The sequence below is a fragment of the Semicossyphus pulcher genome, unplaced genomic scaffold (genome assembly GCF_022749685.1).
Source record: "Semicossyphus pulcher isolate SPU_LCO1_2020_fin unplaced genomic scaffold, fSemPul1.0.p SCAF_1, whole genome shotgun sequence".
Classification (NCBI taxonomy): Eukaryota; Metazoa; Chordata; class Actinopteri; order Labriformes; family Labridae; genus Semicossyphus; species Semicossyphus pulcher.
In genome coordinates, this window is record NW_027211603.1 from 31,112,285 (window position 1) to 31,131,171 (window position 18,887).

The window sequence follows — 18,887 nt, forward strand, 5'->3', positions numbered from 1 at the left end:
GTAACCACTATTCTATTAACACTATTCTCCTATTCTGATTAATATTCAGTCAAAGCTGTGTGGTTAAAGTTCACTTTTACATTTGATGTTTAATATTTTCAAAAAGGCTTGATGGAGTCAGAACGGTAAAATTAAGATAAGTCAAACATAATCTGGGTTTCCTTTAATTGCACCACTTGGTGTGAAATGTCATCCTACCTACATATGTGATGTAGAAGGAAAAATACTGTAAGAACAAAGAAAATTGTTATTTTTATTTCTACTTAAAACATGATCAGTTATGTAATAAATGTCATCTGCATGTTAAAGAGTGGAAACCTGTTTCTGCGTCTGTGTCTGTCTCTGTCTCTTTGATTGTGTGTGATACTCTAAATTAGGTACAATGGGAAACATTATAGTCTACAAGCCCAACATCATATGAGATATGAAGTCAGTGGGAACAAATTGATTGACAAAGTCATTAAAAATGTGAATGGTAGAAAAAGCACCTGTGTCATTTGACAAAAGTATTTATTTAGGTTCTGCAGGGAACCCTGTATGTGTGCATGATTAAGGTTACACCGGACACAACGGAAGAAGGCACTCATTTGCACTGCAACTCCCAGGCCTTCCTGCATGCAAATCTCTGCAGATGATCCAGAACGCAGCAGCGCGACTGGTCTTCAATCAACCCAAAACGGCACGTCTCTCCACTGCTCATATCCCTCCACTGGCTCCCAGTCGCAGCTCGCATAAAATGCAAAACCCTGTTGCTCGCCTACAAAACAGCAACAAGAACGGCTCCTGCCTACCTGAACTACCTCATCCAGGTCTACACTCCGTCCCGCCCACTTCGCTCTGCCAATGAAAGGCGCCTGGTGCTCCCATCACAACAGGGCCCTAAGTCGCTAACTAGACTCTTCTCCTCAGTAGTCCCCAGCTGGTGGAATGAGCTACCAAACTCCATTCGGTCTGAAGAGTCCCTTTCACCTTTAAGAAGAAGCTAAAGACCCAGCTCTTTATGAACACCTCTGACCTTTATAATATTGATGATATTGATGATGATGACATGGAGGATGTAGTTTCTGCTGATGATGACTATACTGATCTTGTTGATGTTGCTGATGATGATGATGATTATTATTTAAAAAAAAACATAAAAACCCCTATTCACAGCCTGTCAGCACCAGTGTCCGACTGCACTTGAAGCTCTTTGTTGGCTCTTACTGACTTCGTTCACCTCCTGTCTTGATCGTTGCTTGTGTTGTATTAAATCTCAGATGTACATGTCATATTAATGCAGCTCATTAACTCTGTATCTTCTGTTCCCATTAACATTACTAACCACATATCTTCCTGGGTGTTCTTGTGCTCCCTTGTCTTGAAGGTTCCTGGGGATCATTGCTGCAGACCACCTGCTGCTGTGGACCTGCTCGACTGCAACAACTAACATCAGTCTTCCCCATAGTATCATTATTGTTGCTGCTAATGCTAATAGTAGACCTGTTGACTTCAACTGTTACAATTACGATTACCTCAGCCTTTATCATTACTCTGCTTCTCTCGCTAATTTATTTTTTGCTAATTTTCACACTAGTGTACCACTATTATTGGCGTATATAAGAGTCTGGTTCTGCTCGAGGTTTCTGCCTGTTAAAAGGAAGTTTTTCCTTGCCAATGTGCCGAATTGCTAAGTGCTACTCATGGTGATTCATGTTGGGCCTCTCTTTAAATAACATAACAAAGAGTCGGTCTAAACCTGCTCTTTCTGTAAAGTGTCTCGAGATAACTCTGGTTATGATTTGGCGCTATACAAATCAAATTTGATTTGATTTGATATAAATGTTGTCCTATCTACCTGACCACATCTGGAGGTAGGCTGACTCACACTGTGTTTTGATCTTTTGTCTGGTCAATTATTGGACAAGAAAGGAGCCTTAAAGTAAACGCTGGCTGTCTGTTTATTCTCACAGAGCTATGCCTCTAAAACTGCCTGTTGTGTAGCTCCACGTCTTATATTATCTTACTTATTGAAATGTGAGAGAAACTATATAATATGATTTACCAGACACTTTAAGATGATGAAAATATTGCAAAAGGAAGTTATGTGTCTGGCAATTTCCTTTCATCTACAGAAAAATCAATGCAGCTTCAGCAGGGACAGGAGAGATGCATTTTAATGTAAGGTGAGAATGACTTCAGCTGAAATAATAACATCCTATGGAAAAGGTGTCACTGTTTTTGATTATATAATTACATTCAGCAGGTGAAAATATTATTGCAAGCTGTATTTAATCTGTGACAGAATGCCGTCAGTCACATCCTGATGCCTCTCGTTCCTCAGGTAGTTTTATCTTGATCTAAACACATGCCTGGATTAGCTGAGGGTGTCATGGACTGATATTATTCTGTCACATGATTGTTCCCCCGAGTTCTAAGCACAGCTTTGCCAGACTTAATTATAAAACTATGAACTTCCAGAGGAGAAAGCCTTACGACATGTCAGTTTGAAATTCATTTATCGTGATGGTAAAAAGGCTTGAAAGGAAACGCAGCAAAAAAGGAAGGAAGGAAGGGAACAGAGAGGATGAAAGAAAGGAAGAAAAGATGGAGAGAATGAGAAGGAAGTGGCTCTCCACGGATGGCTTGTCATCTGAGGTGAGACTGAACAGAACAGAGGTAAACAATGGGTGTTTGGTAAAAGGCAGAAGCAGTCAGTCAGGCAGTAATAAAAAAAAAAAGAATAAAGAGGGAAAAATAAAAAACAGCCGCAAGTCTTTCTGAGGGGAAGCTGCCAGACTCCATTTGTCTGAGCGTGCAGCACACTCTGTCACCTGCCATAACTACCCATCAACCCCCTGGATTTTTCAGCCCCAACAATCCTCTGTAGTTGTGTGCTGAGTTTAGTGTGTATGTGCACGTACTGTTTGTACGTGCATCTCTATATAAGTGTGTGTGTGTTTGGCACGGTCCAGACTGGTGTGAGGGCTCGCTTTGAAGTGTGTGAGAGAGACGCAGGTACTGATACCACATGACAGTCTTGACTGTGTTGTAGTGCCCTGAGTGCTGACCTGTTAACATGGCTTTGCCAACGCAAGGCTTCTGTCTGGACTTGTCTAGACCTTCGCCTCCTCTTACTCAGACACACTGAATGTTTGTGTTTCCTCCCTGTAAAGATCACAATGTCACAGCCTGTGGATGTTTGGCTTGAAATAGTAAAACTCATATTAAAGTTGAGTCTTATGCAATGTTCAAATAGAACAAAAAACTGCTAGCTTTGCATTTACGACATTTCTCAAGACTGTGAAGGCGTGGCCGATCATGTTTTGATTGACATCTGCCTGGCTCATCTGCACAGCAATGGCACATGTGACAATCAGCGTAGACTAAACAGTTCATGTTGTCTGAGTCAGTGGCTCTGTACTCGCTCCATCGTCACTAAACTCCCCCAGCTATAGTATAGACAACCAAGGTCAACGCTCAACAGAAATCACCTGCAACTGTCGTTGACGTGAGTCAAACTATAAAATCAAAATACACGGCAAATAAATGTTTCTCAAACATGGTTTCTGTCATTACAGTTAGTTCTTATCATGCTGGATTACATCCAAGTGTTAATTTTTCTGACAAGTTTATTTTTAATTAGTTATTTGATGCTGTAAAAGGATGATTGACAGCTCTGTTGACAAATACGGCTCCTGCAGCTGATCTGTTGTTGCCGAGGAACGGCAAGAGGAGACGTAACTAAAACAATCACTACAGTCACTGAAGTTTACATATCTGTGAACGTCTGCTTCAGACCAACACAAGAAGCTGTTCTGCTGTTAAACACGGGGACGTGCGGTATCCTTGCTGTTTTTTTCCCCCCCATAAGTTATGTGTGTGTAGGTCAGAGGAAGTGTCTACAGTGGCTCCACCTGCCGATCTTTACTGCTGCGCTCTGGCTCCAAACTACGTTGCCATCGTGAGATGGGGCAACTTCCCCCCTCCCCTTTTTTCCCCCTCTTTCTTACTTATTATTTTTCATCCCTCTTACATATTGTGGATATTATTATTAGGGATAGTAATAATGACATTGTGTTTTTTTAACACAACATACTGTATGCACTCAACCCTCATTCATGACACACTTTTTTCTTTCTCTTAGTTATTTCATTCTTTGTTATACAGGCACTTCCTGTTGATCGCTCAAACTATATAAACTCTTACTTACTTATTGTTTGTTTATTACTTTTTTGTTTGATTGTCTATCTTTGTCATTGTTGCTTTTGTCTTTACTTGTTACTGGTCATGATTGATTATTGTTCCATTTTGAGCACTTTTCTTGCACAACAAAAATAATTATAATTATAATTATAGAAAGGAAAACAAATAAACAAAAAAAGAATGGAAATTGCTTCATGCTGACAACATCAACAATGTCAGAAATATAGTTCAACTTCATGACACTCCTCTAAATTCATACATTTTAGGTACAGTGGAGGATTTGGTTAAATATTCAAAAAGTCATTTAACTATATCTTGATATCTAGTTGTGGAGTGGAGTTGTGTACGTCAGACCATGACCTTCCGTAAGACTGTCACACAGTTGTAAATTGTAGTCCAGGAGGCAACACTTCTTCCTAAATCTATTTCATAAAGCACATTACAAGTTTAGAAACATATTATTTTTAAACAACAGGATTGCAGCTGAACACCCAAGCCCAGTCTCTGCTATCTGTTGATCAGTTGGTCGTGTCACACCTGCTCTTTGCACGATGCCAGTAATGTATGTACAAAAACAAGGCCTGCACATTCACACCAATCTCTTATTTTCACACATCAAAATCAGCAGCATAAGACCAGTGTGGCACTCTGCTCGCTGGCTGCTGTTCCAGGATTTAAATAAACAGAAGGCTTCTGCAAAACCTTTCTGTCCCATTGTTCCAGCGTCATCCAGCTGCCTCTCACCTCTGGAGGAAATGACAATGTAATAAGTAAGTACGACAAACTCACTTCTTATCAGAGCACATTTATTAACAGGATTTGGGATCTAAACCTGCTGAGGGTTGTTGGATTAAAGGTGTTTCTATGATTTGCACACATTATATTTCAGTGTCAGATTGCATCTTGCACCTAGACGCGTCCACCTGCTTGAAAGAGATTTCTGGACGCCAGCCTCAAACAACACATTTTATAGTGTTTTCTTTCCCACCATTATCTTATAATCCTAGCCGTCATGTCGTGCTCACCCACCTGCTTTGTTCCTGTGAAGGACAGCAATTCCAGGTGCAGCGAGGAGCGATGCAAATCAATCATTTTATTCTGAGAGAGATAATTTATGATGTGCTCGGAGGGTTACAGATTCAATCTCCAGCATGTTCCCTCTGTCATGTCCCATGTTTAGGGCTGTCATCAGTCTTCATCAGGCGCCGCGCTGCACTCCTGCCACCCCTATCTCCAGAGTCACGATTTATCCCACAAATAATTGATTATGACAGGTTGCATGCAAACAGAGAGGGAGCTAAACGTGATTAATCACTTTGTTCGATTAATTACAGCTGATTATGCATTTTAAGCGCCAGTCTCGCGGCAGACGATCTGGAGAGGAGCCCGTGTGTTCAGCAGACCTTCACGTGGGACTGACCGGCCTGTGCTGTATGTGCAGAAATCACACAGAGCGGGTCATGAGGCACAGCCTGCACACTCTTTCATTTTCCCTATTTCAGTAAATTGAGTGTAGAAAAAAAGCGGTAACATTAATGCCCTTTTTGAAAAGAACAATTTAACTTGTCTTTTTTGAAAGTTATAATCCTTGAATCCTTTGAACTATGTTTTATGTCATTAAAAGTCCAAGAGCAAATTGTGGGAAGCTTGTTGCCCTGTGTGACTTTCCTTGATATTCAAAGTAATACAATACCATTCCCACTGAAAATTGCAAATCAGATCACATAAGCAGGTTCACAAAAAAAGCAATTAAGATTCAGTGAAACATGTAATTTAATCAGACAAAATGAAATATATTAAGGTTAAGAGTGGAGTATTCAGCCCTTTTTTCCTGTGCCTATTATTCAAATGAAGTCACCATGCAAATGGTGGTTTAGACAAGCACACACCTGTCTACGGTGACAGACAGCGCTGGCTGACTGAAGAGACAAGAAAATAACTGAGGCCAAGCATGCGTCGTGCCTCTTAAGTCACTGTGTCTCCAATAACATGATTGTGAAGAAGAAGAGGAGCGGCTCTACACAGGTAGGTTGTCAAGCATTCACTTGTTTCATCGCCTTTTCATTGAGAATTCTGCTGCAACGCTCAGCATCAATTAAGCTCGCCTTACAACAATCCATATCAGTAAAACGTGTTCTTGTCGGACGAGGCATTAAGTCGATTCCTTCCAAATTACAACAAATTAAAGGAAAATAGACAACAGCTGCCGATATGTAAGGAATTGCTTCACTAACTTCTAATTGTAACAATAGACTACTGAGGACGCTTAATTTGATGAGCGTCAATTCTTCTGGGGGAGTTTACATCCTGTCTGCCTCTTCAGGAGGCGCTTTCTCACTCCTCTTAAGAGAAAAACAAAGTGGTATCTGCATGAGATAGTGAAAAGGTTTTACAATTAATACGTGCTTTGATACAGTTTAAAACTCCCACGCAGAAGATGGAGAGAAAGCCTGGAGCAATCAGTGCTGATGCAGATATTGAGATGCTCAGACCTTGGATGTTTGTATAGATCTGTGCACTTTCTTGTACCTTAAACACTGCCTCCTTGTGTCACCACGGCACAGCCAGACAGACACGGCAGCCACAGACCTCTCAGAAAAAAAGGAGCCCTGGACTATGAATTAAGAAGTTGTTGAGCGGATGAGGAAAAAGCTGAGCGCCTGTCGTCTCTCGTGAACGCTCCAGACTGCTGATCTAGTGAGTCTGTGAAGTCTGTCTTCAAGTCGAGTCCTATTCCTCAGAGTCTGTCACCAGGAGCCAATACTTAGTCCCATCACAATGATAGATGGAGGTGTAATCACGCGCTGACACTCTTGACTGAGAATCGCACTCGCAGAAACTCTTGAGTCAGCTCGATTGATCATGCGTTTTTGTAGGCTGGATACTTGAGAGAACTTAGTTTGTGACAGTTTTCCTTTGTGAGGTCAGGCGGCTCCAGTTAATGGCTGCTTCATCAGGACCGTGACCCGGCTCGCAGGCGGCTGGCTGTATGATAAGAACGAGTTAAGGTTAAAAGGATTTTGTTAGATTGACCTTCTGTCCTGCGGTTGCATACATCTGCCAATTCTGGGCAGAGTTATAGATTTTGAAAAAAGGTTGAAAAAGCAAAAAGTGGGATGACAAGTCAAAGAGCGGAGCCTTCCAGTATGAAATATTACAGCTTCTGAAGCACTGATGGAGGGGAACTGAACAATGAAAAAGGTTATAGTGAGAGATGGCTGCAGTGAATCTTTCTTGTTTGACAACTCTTCATTGATCCTTCAGTCAGACGTTAGCTATGAAGCAGCTTTTGTGTGAAAATGCAATCTAATCTTTAAATAATCAAACTATTTCAAAACAATCTGTAAAGTCTCTTTTTCTATAAAAGTTTGCTTCTGGCAGCAACAATGAAGTGAAACCTTGGCAGTGTTTTTAAAAAATAAAACACTGAAAAAGCTGAAAAGGATCAGACACTGAAGCAAAAACTTGGCGACGCACCAGCCAGAATTCGATGGATTGGAGTCAAAAGGTATTTATTACTCACATTTGACTTTGATCACTCCTGATTAAAAACTGCTGTAACACTGGAGTGACGGGACCAGTGTCAATCCTGACTTTAAGGAGAACAATCTATTCATCAAAGCTAATGTTGTTTTTATTGTACGAACACATTTATTTTAATTGTTAGACTCTGTCTTTTCATGCCATTAAATCTGTTTCAATTGAAATTGAGGGAGACAGAGACTGTGAGAAAGAGCCACACATGTCGGCTACTGGAGCGAGAGCAGGGATTCCCAAAGCGGGGTGCGAGCTACCTCTAGGGGGTCCGCATGAGGGAAAATGTAATGGTGGTGTAAAGGTGTATTTATTTCACCAAGTGGGATTTTTCACTTGAAAATCCTGAAATGGATCTGCTTTCTGTCCATGTGATCTGTTTCTGAGCCTCTGCATGCGTCAGTCTCATTTTTCTTCACTTGGTGGATCGTGTGTAACTCTACTGCAGTTTGATTCAGATTAGGCGACTCATGTTTTAATTTCTGTAACCACTATGTTATGTTTGGTGATTGTAATTTAAAGCTGATTAATTTTTTCTTTAATGTGGCTGAAAATATGACATCATGTTCCCCCTCTTCTGTCATGATGGGCCTCTCTGCCTGTGCATTTCTCCTCGGCCTCACTCGTCTTCTTTGCTCTTTAGAAGTGACGACTTGTGCATAAGTTTGTTCCAGTGTAGTTTCAGTTTCCAATGTAAGAGCTCATTGTTGTGATCTGTTGAATATTTTTAATATATTTTATTATTTATATTACTTATTTGTATTATTTTTGCAGAATTAAACTTGATGCCTTTAATGCACATATGCATAGGCTATATTATGTTTTTTTTTTTAAGTGTCGGGGGTTGGGGATACATCAACCTGGTTGGGATGTAGAAGGGGGTGCATTGCATAAAAAGTTGGGGAACTGCTGGGTTAGGTAAGGTGCGGACAGTTCTCACAGGAGAGTGACTTTCCATTATTGCAGAAAGTAACACCAAGAAAGTAACAATGTCAAGTCAACTTTCAGGAAACCAAAACTGCAGTAAGGTTATTGACTGTACTGACAAGCGATAGCTAGCTAGCTCTGTCTTCAACATGGAAACTCAGTGGAGAGGATTCTGTAAGAGTTATATGTAAAAGGGCAAATGAAAGCAGCAAGTGTTATTGTTATTGTTGTACTTGATAAAACTTGGCTAAAATGTAAAATGCAATGGTTACCTTACAGCTTGTGTTTCAGTACTTGATCAAGAACTCCATGTCTTTGAGCTCGTTGGCAGAGAGAATTGTGAGCTTTAATTATGGATACACAGAGAAAAAACAAAGTGGGCTAAAACTGGATGACAACAGCAAAGATTTTGGTCTTAACGCTGTCCAGTCATGGTGCCTTTTACGTAATACCCCACTGATATTTGGAGATTGAGTTTAGTAGGAATGATAGTTGTTGGAACTTGCTACTCCTTCTACTTCAAACCGTTAACATTGTGTTTTCACCTATTTTAACCCATGGTGTGACTTGCTATTTGAAACATCTGATTTTTGATCATCACAAGCTTCTTAAATCTCTATTTCCAGAGCGAAATTTGATTCCAAAGCAACACCTAATGATCCATTACCCAAGCTGTATTAGGAAAATCGGGCCACTAATACACATGTGGTGCATGTGTCAAAAAGTCTGTAACGAACTCTAAAAACATCACAGAAACACTGGTTAAGAAACATCAGAATCAGCTGGGTTTCCATTTTGAACATTTTAATGTTAAAAGATTACAGTTTACTGAAGTCTTGGTCAGCAGCTTACAGGGCAGTGAGGTGCTGAATGAAACTTTTGATGTGTCTTGCAATGTCTCCACAACTTCCTGGCTCAAAAGCTGTGGTACAGAGAATCAGGGTGGAATGTTCTGGTGTTGAAAATGACATGCCTCTGGTCAACAGGATTGTCAGTATAATTGTTAAAGATGGCAGTGCTTATCTTCAAAGTCTCAACAGTGTATTTTGATGATCACTAAGGGTGCTTTCACACCTGACAGCTTTGGTCCGGACTTTACTCTGAGAGTCTGGTTCGTTTGGAAAGGTGTGAACACGCATTCGAACTCTGGTGCGGACCAAACAACTGGAACATGGTCCACTAGAAAAGAAGGGACTCGGTCCGCTTCCAAATGAACCACAGTCCGGTTCAATTCAGGTGTGAACATAAATGGCCTTAAAGCAAGACCAAATACAGGAAGCAAACCAAAACACTGTGTATTGTGGGTTGTTAACGGGTGCTGACATTGGCAGAAGCAGCCAGGCAGCAAGATGAGTAGAGGACAGACGTGGGGGAGCGACAAGGAAGGAATGTGGGCTGAATAAACAATTTCACATATGCTTGAGGAAACCTACAAAAACATGGAGGTGTTCAAACTCGTAAGTCAACAGCTACAGGAGAGTGGAGCTGATCGAACTGTCCGTTAAAAGTAAAAACAAAAACTGAACAAAACATTAAAGTCCGCGGTCGTGTTGAGTGTGATTGAGGAGTGTGTTCTTCCTCTTTGTTCACTTCAGGGAGTTTTCCCACGTGGAAATTCTGACCAATCAGCAAAATGCAACATTGCAACAATTTGTTCTTTGATTCAGACCAAACAAACAGACTGTAGGTGTGACAGCAGCCATAAATGCATTTAGCATTGAGGAGGAAACCATTGTCTTTACACTCACCTGTGTATCTGACCTGGTGTACTACAGACCGCAATTTTCCTGTGACGCTGATGACCACATGTAGTTTGTTCCACACTGTAATTTTGTGAGTCCATGCTGAACTGTTTCATGAGTTAACGGTGTACCTGCCTCTTCTGAATACAAAGTTGTTGTCTTGAGTTTTTTCTAATTGGGTAGGTGGTTGTCGTGGATGCAGTGTTTGCTTGCCAACTTTCTACTCCATCAGAGTTAATTGTTTACACCAGTTAGTGTTATGATACAAGAGCGGACACATATAGACACTTTTGCTGTGTACCCTATCCTGCACAACTGCAAGATATGTTTGTACATGCCACAATGCTGTTTAACATGCTCTGGGTTTAAATGTCATCAGCAAAGCATGGACAGTATACCCCACATTTCTCAGCATGTTGGATTTCTTTTGAATCTATAGAGACAGATCAAATACTCAGAAGTGATGTGTCCTATTATGTTTAATAGATCCAGAAATATCTCACTTTGATTAAATATTAAGGACCAAGAAGGTTAGACTTTAAAATGTTTCAAAGGTGGCCCACGTTTAAAACATATACTGATCAAATGTTTCATTCATGTTTAAAAGTGTTTGATGTTTATACATTACATTATTAAAGGCTTTTTTACCAAACATTGTAAAATTCTGTTATTTTCGAGGGTTCAGCATTATAACATTGAATAATTTAAGAGATGTGTGCGCACACATACCAATCATAGGTCCAAACAAATAAAAGTCAGAAGAAGTACTAAACAAAGAGCCATTCAGGGGGCAAAGAACCGGCATTTAGAACTGAGCCAAAGGATGACAGCACTACCAGGAAGAGTAGTCCGACTTCTTTGTGACCGACACATCACTGATGTTTGCCGATACTGACACATCATTCATTATTTCAGTCCATATTTGTACTCAGATTGATCAGCTGACCATGTATTTGTGAAAGTGTTAAGGAGTCGTGAACCAAAACATTGCCTTGCAGGGCTCGACATAAGCGCTGGCCCGGTGGCCCGACGGTATGTATGTAACCCCCCGGGCCAGTAGATTAACTATTTAACTGGCCCGGTGTGCCAGTAGGATCCACAAGCCCACAATGTAAACAATATCGTAGCCCTCCCGAGATTCACAGTTCTGATGAACAGACCGTTCACAGAGCGGACGTGCCGCGGACTGTTTACCTATAAAGGCTACAGGAAGTAGGAGACGCTAAGATTTTGTTTCAAAAAGTTACTCTCACGGGCTGATCACGCTAATTAAACGTACATTTGAACAGCGTCAGTAATGGTAGGCAACATACTCAATCTATTACTACTTATTCATACGGGTGTCAGAGTTGCTGAACCAAGAGTGGTAAAAGAAGCCTCTTTATACCCATATGATTATTTTGGTCTATTTTTATTAGTATATAATAGTTCCACAATTGAACACATGCAGAAAAACAAAATCTGACGTTAAAATAATACCAAAATAACAAATTATTTCAGGGCCAGTGGTTTTAATGGCAGGGCCAGTGAATTTGTAAAGTTACTGGCCCAGAGTGCCAGTGGAAAATTGTGCTCATTGTCGACCCCTGCCCTGCATTATCCCCGCATGTATTACTGTCTTGTGTTCAGTCTGTATCTATTTACAGTCACAGAAAATGTTCCTGCTGCGCAGATGTTAGCTGTGAGCCCGACTGTAACGTACGCACCATCCCTGCCTGTGTGCCTGAGTTTTGTGTTCAGCTCTCAGAGCTCACAGAGTACTCCAGTGCTTTTGGTTTTATTCTTCCAGGTTCTCTTCTTTTCTCTCCTGCTTCTCTGTGTGAATGAAGTGGATCGCACAAAGGCCCGGTACATGCACACGTTTCCAAACTCAAGTGCAAGTAGTTTGCTTAGTTCAAACTGCTTGGAGCAAATAAGCATCCGTTCTACTTTCCTGACTGAAATTGCTACACATCTAAAAGGACCTGTGTTGTCGTACATCGTCAGGTCATAATTAATGAAAGGGCGGCGCTTCACAGCCGATTTTAAGCCCATCTCTGAATAAAACCTCGTCCCAACCAGGTTAGCTTTGCAGAGTAAGTTATCATGGTGATCTAGCCAGGTTAAAAGAGAGCCAGCTTCATGACACGGAAAACCCTGGGTTTAGGCTCAACAGACCTCTAGTGTTGCTTCGTAGTCCACCCCTCAGCTGTGCTCTGATAACATCTCCTGTTGTGTATATATTCACTGGGCTTGTAATCAGCCTGGAAACCAGAGATAACAAGTCTGGTGAGCTTTAGAGCGTAATGTAGGTTTTCATTGCTGGTTAGACAGTAAAGGTGTGTTCAGACAGAACACATGCGAGCCTGGTATACACAACAGGAGATGTTATCAGAGCACAGCTGAGTCTTTACATGGCTGGGTTTGCAGCTAAAATGCAGATAAAAAAATGATTAGTCTGTAGGTATTATTACAGATTAAATCAAATCAATAAATAAAGTTTTCACATATTTTTCATGAAGTAAAAGTATCCGACCTAACTGCAATTCCTGACTTTACTACTGAAATCACGTGTACCATTGTTACATTAAAAATAAACGGGAGGCACCAAGAGCGTTTCATGTGGTAAATAAATACATTTTCGTGTTGACACAATAGATTTTTGCAGTATTCCTCTCTTGTCTTTTTGCAGCAGTGTTGGTTTTCACCATAAAACTTTTATATTTTCATCATCTCATTTAAACAGTCTGTCTGAAGCGGACAGCCGATGATCACTCCTTTTTGTGTGGAAGAAGCGTCAAATGACGTGTAAAATGACCCTTCTTCTGTCAGCACGCTCAGAGCCTCATTAACAGAGGGTTAACAGAGAAAGCTCATAACAACCGCCGTGATACCCGTTATCTTTAACCGGTGCTTCAGGTTTTGTTGAGCCTGCTTACGTAAAGAAAGTCTGGGTATGTTGAACTTCCTTTGTAGCATGCCCCCTGGTGTTATTCAGTTTTTAAAACCCCTTTTGTATTTTACATGTATTGTGTTCTAAATATGTGTTTTGTTTCATTATAACCCAGGGCACTCTTTACTTTACTGAGTGTGTGTGACGGCCTGGATCGTGAGGAGAAAGACAAGCACATAAAACCAGGTGTTTTTGGTATAAACAAAGTTATTTATTAATCCAAGAAGTGTGATTGTTTTACAACAACAAAGAATTGAGGCAAACTGCAACTGAAAAAGAACCTGTGGGTGCTGCTCAGATCAATAAATCCATTTAACAAAAAGAGAACTAGAGTTAGATCACTAATCTTTCTTAAGGTAACAAAAAATAGAACTAAAACCAAACTAGCGGCAGTAACAGTCTGCCTGTGTGTACATGTCTTTGATTACTTTTAAATGCTTCATCGCCCTGTACAACCCAAGCTAGAACAGGGGTTCCCAACCCCCGGTCCGGGGACCAGTACCGGGCCCTAGGTTGTTTTGTACCGGGCCGCAAAACCCAACATACGCGGAGTCCAAATTGTCGCATGGGCTGTGTGAAGTGTGCAACCGCACAGGGCCTCGCGCCTCTAAAGACACTTCAAAGCCTGGAAAAAGCGCCGACCTGGCAACCCTGGCTTCGCATCCCATGAAATTTTGACCATGAAGCCTGGTGCCCCTCTAAAGCTCTGTGTTAATCAGTGTAACTGTGCGCAGAAATACGGACGGATCGCAACGTTATTGATTCAGGTATGAGCATCAAAACACACAGAGGTCTGCGTCATATCTGCTCCTCTTCTTTCGTCTGTCTCCTCCCCGCGCGGCATGATAACTCTGATAAACTCCGCGTGGATCATTAAATACAGATACGATCTGTCTGTATGTGACTGTAAATTATGTGCATGCGTGTCAAACCCCCCCCCCGATCCCTCAAAAATGTTATTGCTACTGTCTGGTCTGGTCTGTGTAGTCAAAAAGATTGGGAACCACTGAGCTAGAAGGTCTGGCAGGTCACGCCATGTTGTTGCTTTTTGGGGGTATCTTCAAATGCTTAATATCCATAACATCTGTACAAGGTAAAGGTTATAACAGTGTATGCCTTATATTTTACATAATTTTAATTAAAATTTTGCAAACAACAATCTCCTCATTTATAAGATGCATTAATGAATTATGTTACAATAAAAAAGTCCGAGGTCTGCATATATTCACACTTTTCCCTCTGCGCTAATGTGCCTCTGAGGCATCGATATGCAGCATTAAAATGTCATCATGGTGACCCTTTACTTCTGATTTGAGGCGTCTCATAATGGTGCTGGCTACTAATGATGAAGGAAAAAGTCTTGCAGCAGCACAGGAACATTTTTAGCCTCAATTAGAAAGCAGAGTGCATTTGCTAAATGAAAGCAGACATTTATTTGAGAGCATAAGAAGTCAGATCAAAGGCAAGTAAGAAAGCAGCACAACATGATAAACACAACAACAAGTCAACCTCCTGATCCCTGAGAGATCTTTGAAAATACAATTAAACATCGGGAACAAACCAACATGTCAATCAAAGCCTGGTGTCTTTGAAATCCAGAGAAAATAAGAATCCTCGCTGTGGTGAAAGTGTGCTTTGTAACGTCTCACTGAAGAAGGAACAGAACGGGCGTATTTATAAATGTGCTTTGGTTTTACTGGATAACCCCTGTCCTTTTTTTAGCTAAAGTGTTGCCGTTTCATCGCCGTGTTTCCTTTGTAACACAGCTTCTTTTAACTTCTGTGCCCAGCTAGAAGCATCATTTTTTTATTTTCCTGTTTGTTCGCCTTTCCTGATATCTACCTAAGACCAGTCAAGGACGAAACACCACGGTGAAAACAGCCACTTAAGACGAATGACATATCACTGGGCCTCGAGACACGAGCATTTGACTCATCGGATTAATAAAATCATTAAACTGCATAAAAGCCCTTGCCATTCAACCGGGGTCCCCACAGTGTTTCACCTTGTCTGTTTGGCAGCGAGCGGCCCTCTGTCTTGTTGAGAAATGAGAGGAGGTTAGTCTCGGCTCTTACAGCCTCCACCGGCCAGCACGTCTGCCTTTCTCAACGCCATTGATTACGTGATGCAAGCAAAAGCCAAGTCTGCCGCTCTGATCATTAATCCTGCTGCAGCCTCGCCCTTAAACAACAAACCCCCACTCCTCCCACCACCACCACTCTTCTTTCCCGCTTCTTCCCCATATCTGGCATTTATTGAAGTCAGGGGGGCACGGGCTAAATGAGGCTTGAGTGATGAAGGAATTTTCTCATGCAGGGGGAGGAGCTCGCCATTATCTGACAAGAGCTTTCATTCTTCATTCTTCAATACTTTATGGCACAAGGAGAAATTCCCACTGAAATCAATACTTTTGTCAAGGGGGATCTTCTGTAAACGTTTGAAATCAACATCAAAAAGACGATGATGAGGATTCACATTGTTTTAACTTTGCAGGTTATGATCAGAATCAAAGTCAGATATACTTTATTGGCTCCTTATTGGCTATAGTTCACATGTCGAAGTGTCCCTGGGCAAGACACTGAACCCCAAATTGGTTATGAAGCCAAAGCCATTGTTGGGTAACGTCACTTTTAAATGCAACTCGTTACGTTACAGGATTACTGCCATTAAAAAGTAAAGCGTTACGTTACTGCGTTACCTACCGAGAAAGGTAACGCGTTAGATTACTTTTGCCAATAATTAAACCCCTTTTTGCGACTCGTTACACATGTCGGTTATATTATCAGGAGTGCGTGTAGCCTACTGTACGTGTTTGAATGTATTGACTCTACCGTTACTGCATAGCCTCGTTTACAGCCCATAATCTGTAACTCTGTAGCCTAATAACAGGAATGACAGACGCAATATAACCTTTACACCTCTTTATTATGCAATCTGACAGTGAACTGGGCAGAGGCATACAGTATTAGGCACAGCTGTTTCCATGACAACAATACAACACAGGCTCTTAGTCCCACAAGTGTTCTGGAGCTGTGTTTAGCTGCAGATGCTTCTTCACATTTGAAGTCGAGCTCTTCACAGCTGACGAGCACTTATCCTCCAGACATAGCTTATATTTCACCGTCATGTTGTTCTCGTCCCTTTCCCCAAAAATGACAAACATTTTTCCACACAGTAAACGCTGTCCTCTCTGCCATCTTGCTAGTTGAGTCACATAGCTACGCAAGCGCACTGACACAGCTGTGTTTACCTTCTGCTGGTGTGCAAAAGGAAAAGAGAAATACAGCATTTTTTCCAGTAACTGATTACTTTTGATGAAAAAACAACAGATACTATAAATAACAGATTACTTGTAACAATCTGTAACAGATTACAGATTACCATGTTAGTCGTTACAACAAAAAAGTAATCAGAATCAGAATCAGGGTTTACTGTCAAGTATGAATTTGTTTTGGTGATTTTGGTGCAGAACAATTAACACAGAACTAGAATGAAAATATGTAAAAGACTCAAATAGAATAAAAATTAAAAATAATATAAATAAAAATATAAAAAGCAATACGTATAATACAAAATATATATATCAGGTGCAAATAAAAACTGTATGTGTAGGATATTGAGCAGTGTAAAATTAAAAATAGTGCAGTGTACAGACAATATAAAAGTCCAGTGTGCGTTTGAATTGGAGTCTTAACATTCGTGAGATGTTACGTGACTGAGCAGCTGTATGACAGTCAATGTCACGTGGGGGGTCGAGGTTGGGGTGGGGTCACGGCCTTGTTGATGAGGCTGTCAGCAGAAGGGAAGTAACTGTTCTTGTGGCGGGAGGTTCTGGTCCTGTTGAACTGCAGCCTCGTGCCAGAGGGGTAGGTCTCTAAGAGACTGTGTCCGGGATGAGAGGGGTCAGCCACAATCTCTGCAGAGCTGTTTATACGCTGCAGTCTGCGCTGGTCCTTGGCAGTGGCAGCAGCGTACCAGATGGTGATGGAGCCGGTGAGGATGGACTCAATGATGCCGGTACTCTATTGGATTACTTTGTAGGACGTTACCCCAACACTGGGCAAAGCCAGCGGTGTGTGAATGGTTAGCTGATTGGAGATTGGCATTGCAGCCTCTGCCGTCAGTGAATGAATGTGTGTGTGTGTGTGTGTGTGTGTGTGAAAGGGTGAATGTGACATGTAGTGTATAAGCGCTTTGACTGGTCTGAAGACTAGAAAAGAGCTATATAAGTACAGTCTATACAGCTCTATATTTAAAGTCAATTTACCAGTCACTTATAATCATAGAATGCTCTACTTCAATGTATGTGCATCATGTCATGAGATCTAAAAAGAAACACATTTCTAAAATGTGTGCGCTATATAAAAATCTATCCATTTCCAATGATCACATATAGAAAATTGTCTTAAAGAGAAAGAAAAGGAAAAGCAGCCTTGAGCTGAAGGAATTTCTGCCGCTTGTAAAAAAGATTCATCACACAAATTTGTTTCTTAAGAACAACATAGTTCCATTGTGCTGACAACGAAGCTCCATTGAAAGTGATTGCAAAAAAAACCCAATGTCATTACTGCTTTTGTAGTTTTCAACACTGATAGATGTCGTAGCAAAATAACATCCTATCAAATATTAAAACAGTGAGCTAAACCTGCCCCATTCTGCACCGCACATACTTGCTTCGACATACTGAATGTACTTCCTACAATGTCTCCAAGGTCCTCTGGTTTTGTTCTGCAAAAAGAGAACGTACGGAAAGAGAGCTGTGAAGTATTCTAGTTCCAAAGAAAATTGATAAAGAGCTGCATTCTTATGTTTGAGAGTGGGAGGTAAAGTTTGATTTTACCTTGTGTCTCCATCTTTCACTGAAGTCCACAACTTTAGTTCACACAACTATTTTGGTGGGACGTATTTAAGAAGCAAACTGTTTAAACATCTAGTCCAAGTCAAAACATGTTCTGTGCTTGTACCTTTTTAGAGAAAGGGAAACCATTATTTTTAGAGTTGCTCATTTACCCCTGAGAGAGCACCTCCAACACACACATCAACACAACTGCCGTGTTGCGTGTCCTCAAAGCCACAGTCAAATATGAGTTGTGTGACACCCACACCTTGCGTGGTGAAGACACCGACTGCGAGGAAATTTCACACCAGGTAATTATCTACTCTTTTTCTTTGCCTTTGGGGGAAGGTGGGCGAGGCTGGCAGAGGGGGGAGGGGGTATTTGAGGGGGGGGTAGGTCTCCCTTACACCCTCAGATGTGAGGGTGAAAATTACACAGACTCCTCGGTGGGCTTGGAGAGCCACCAGACCTCATCAAGCAGCAGGTGAGCGCTTTTTTGCATCTCTCCCTCAATGTCGTCCCATCCAGTATAAATAGAACAGTATGGCGGCACCAGTCACATCTCATTTGGTGTGTTGTGTTTCAGTGCACCTCCGCTGAGACGCCGGGCACCGAGGGCAGCTGGGAGAAAGCAGAGCTTCGCTAATGGACAGCAGCCAGGCCTGGAATTTACAGTCCCCGCCGAGCAGCCATTCTTTGGGTCTTTCAGTTGTACCCTGGTGTGTACAAA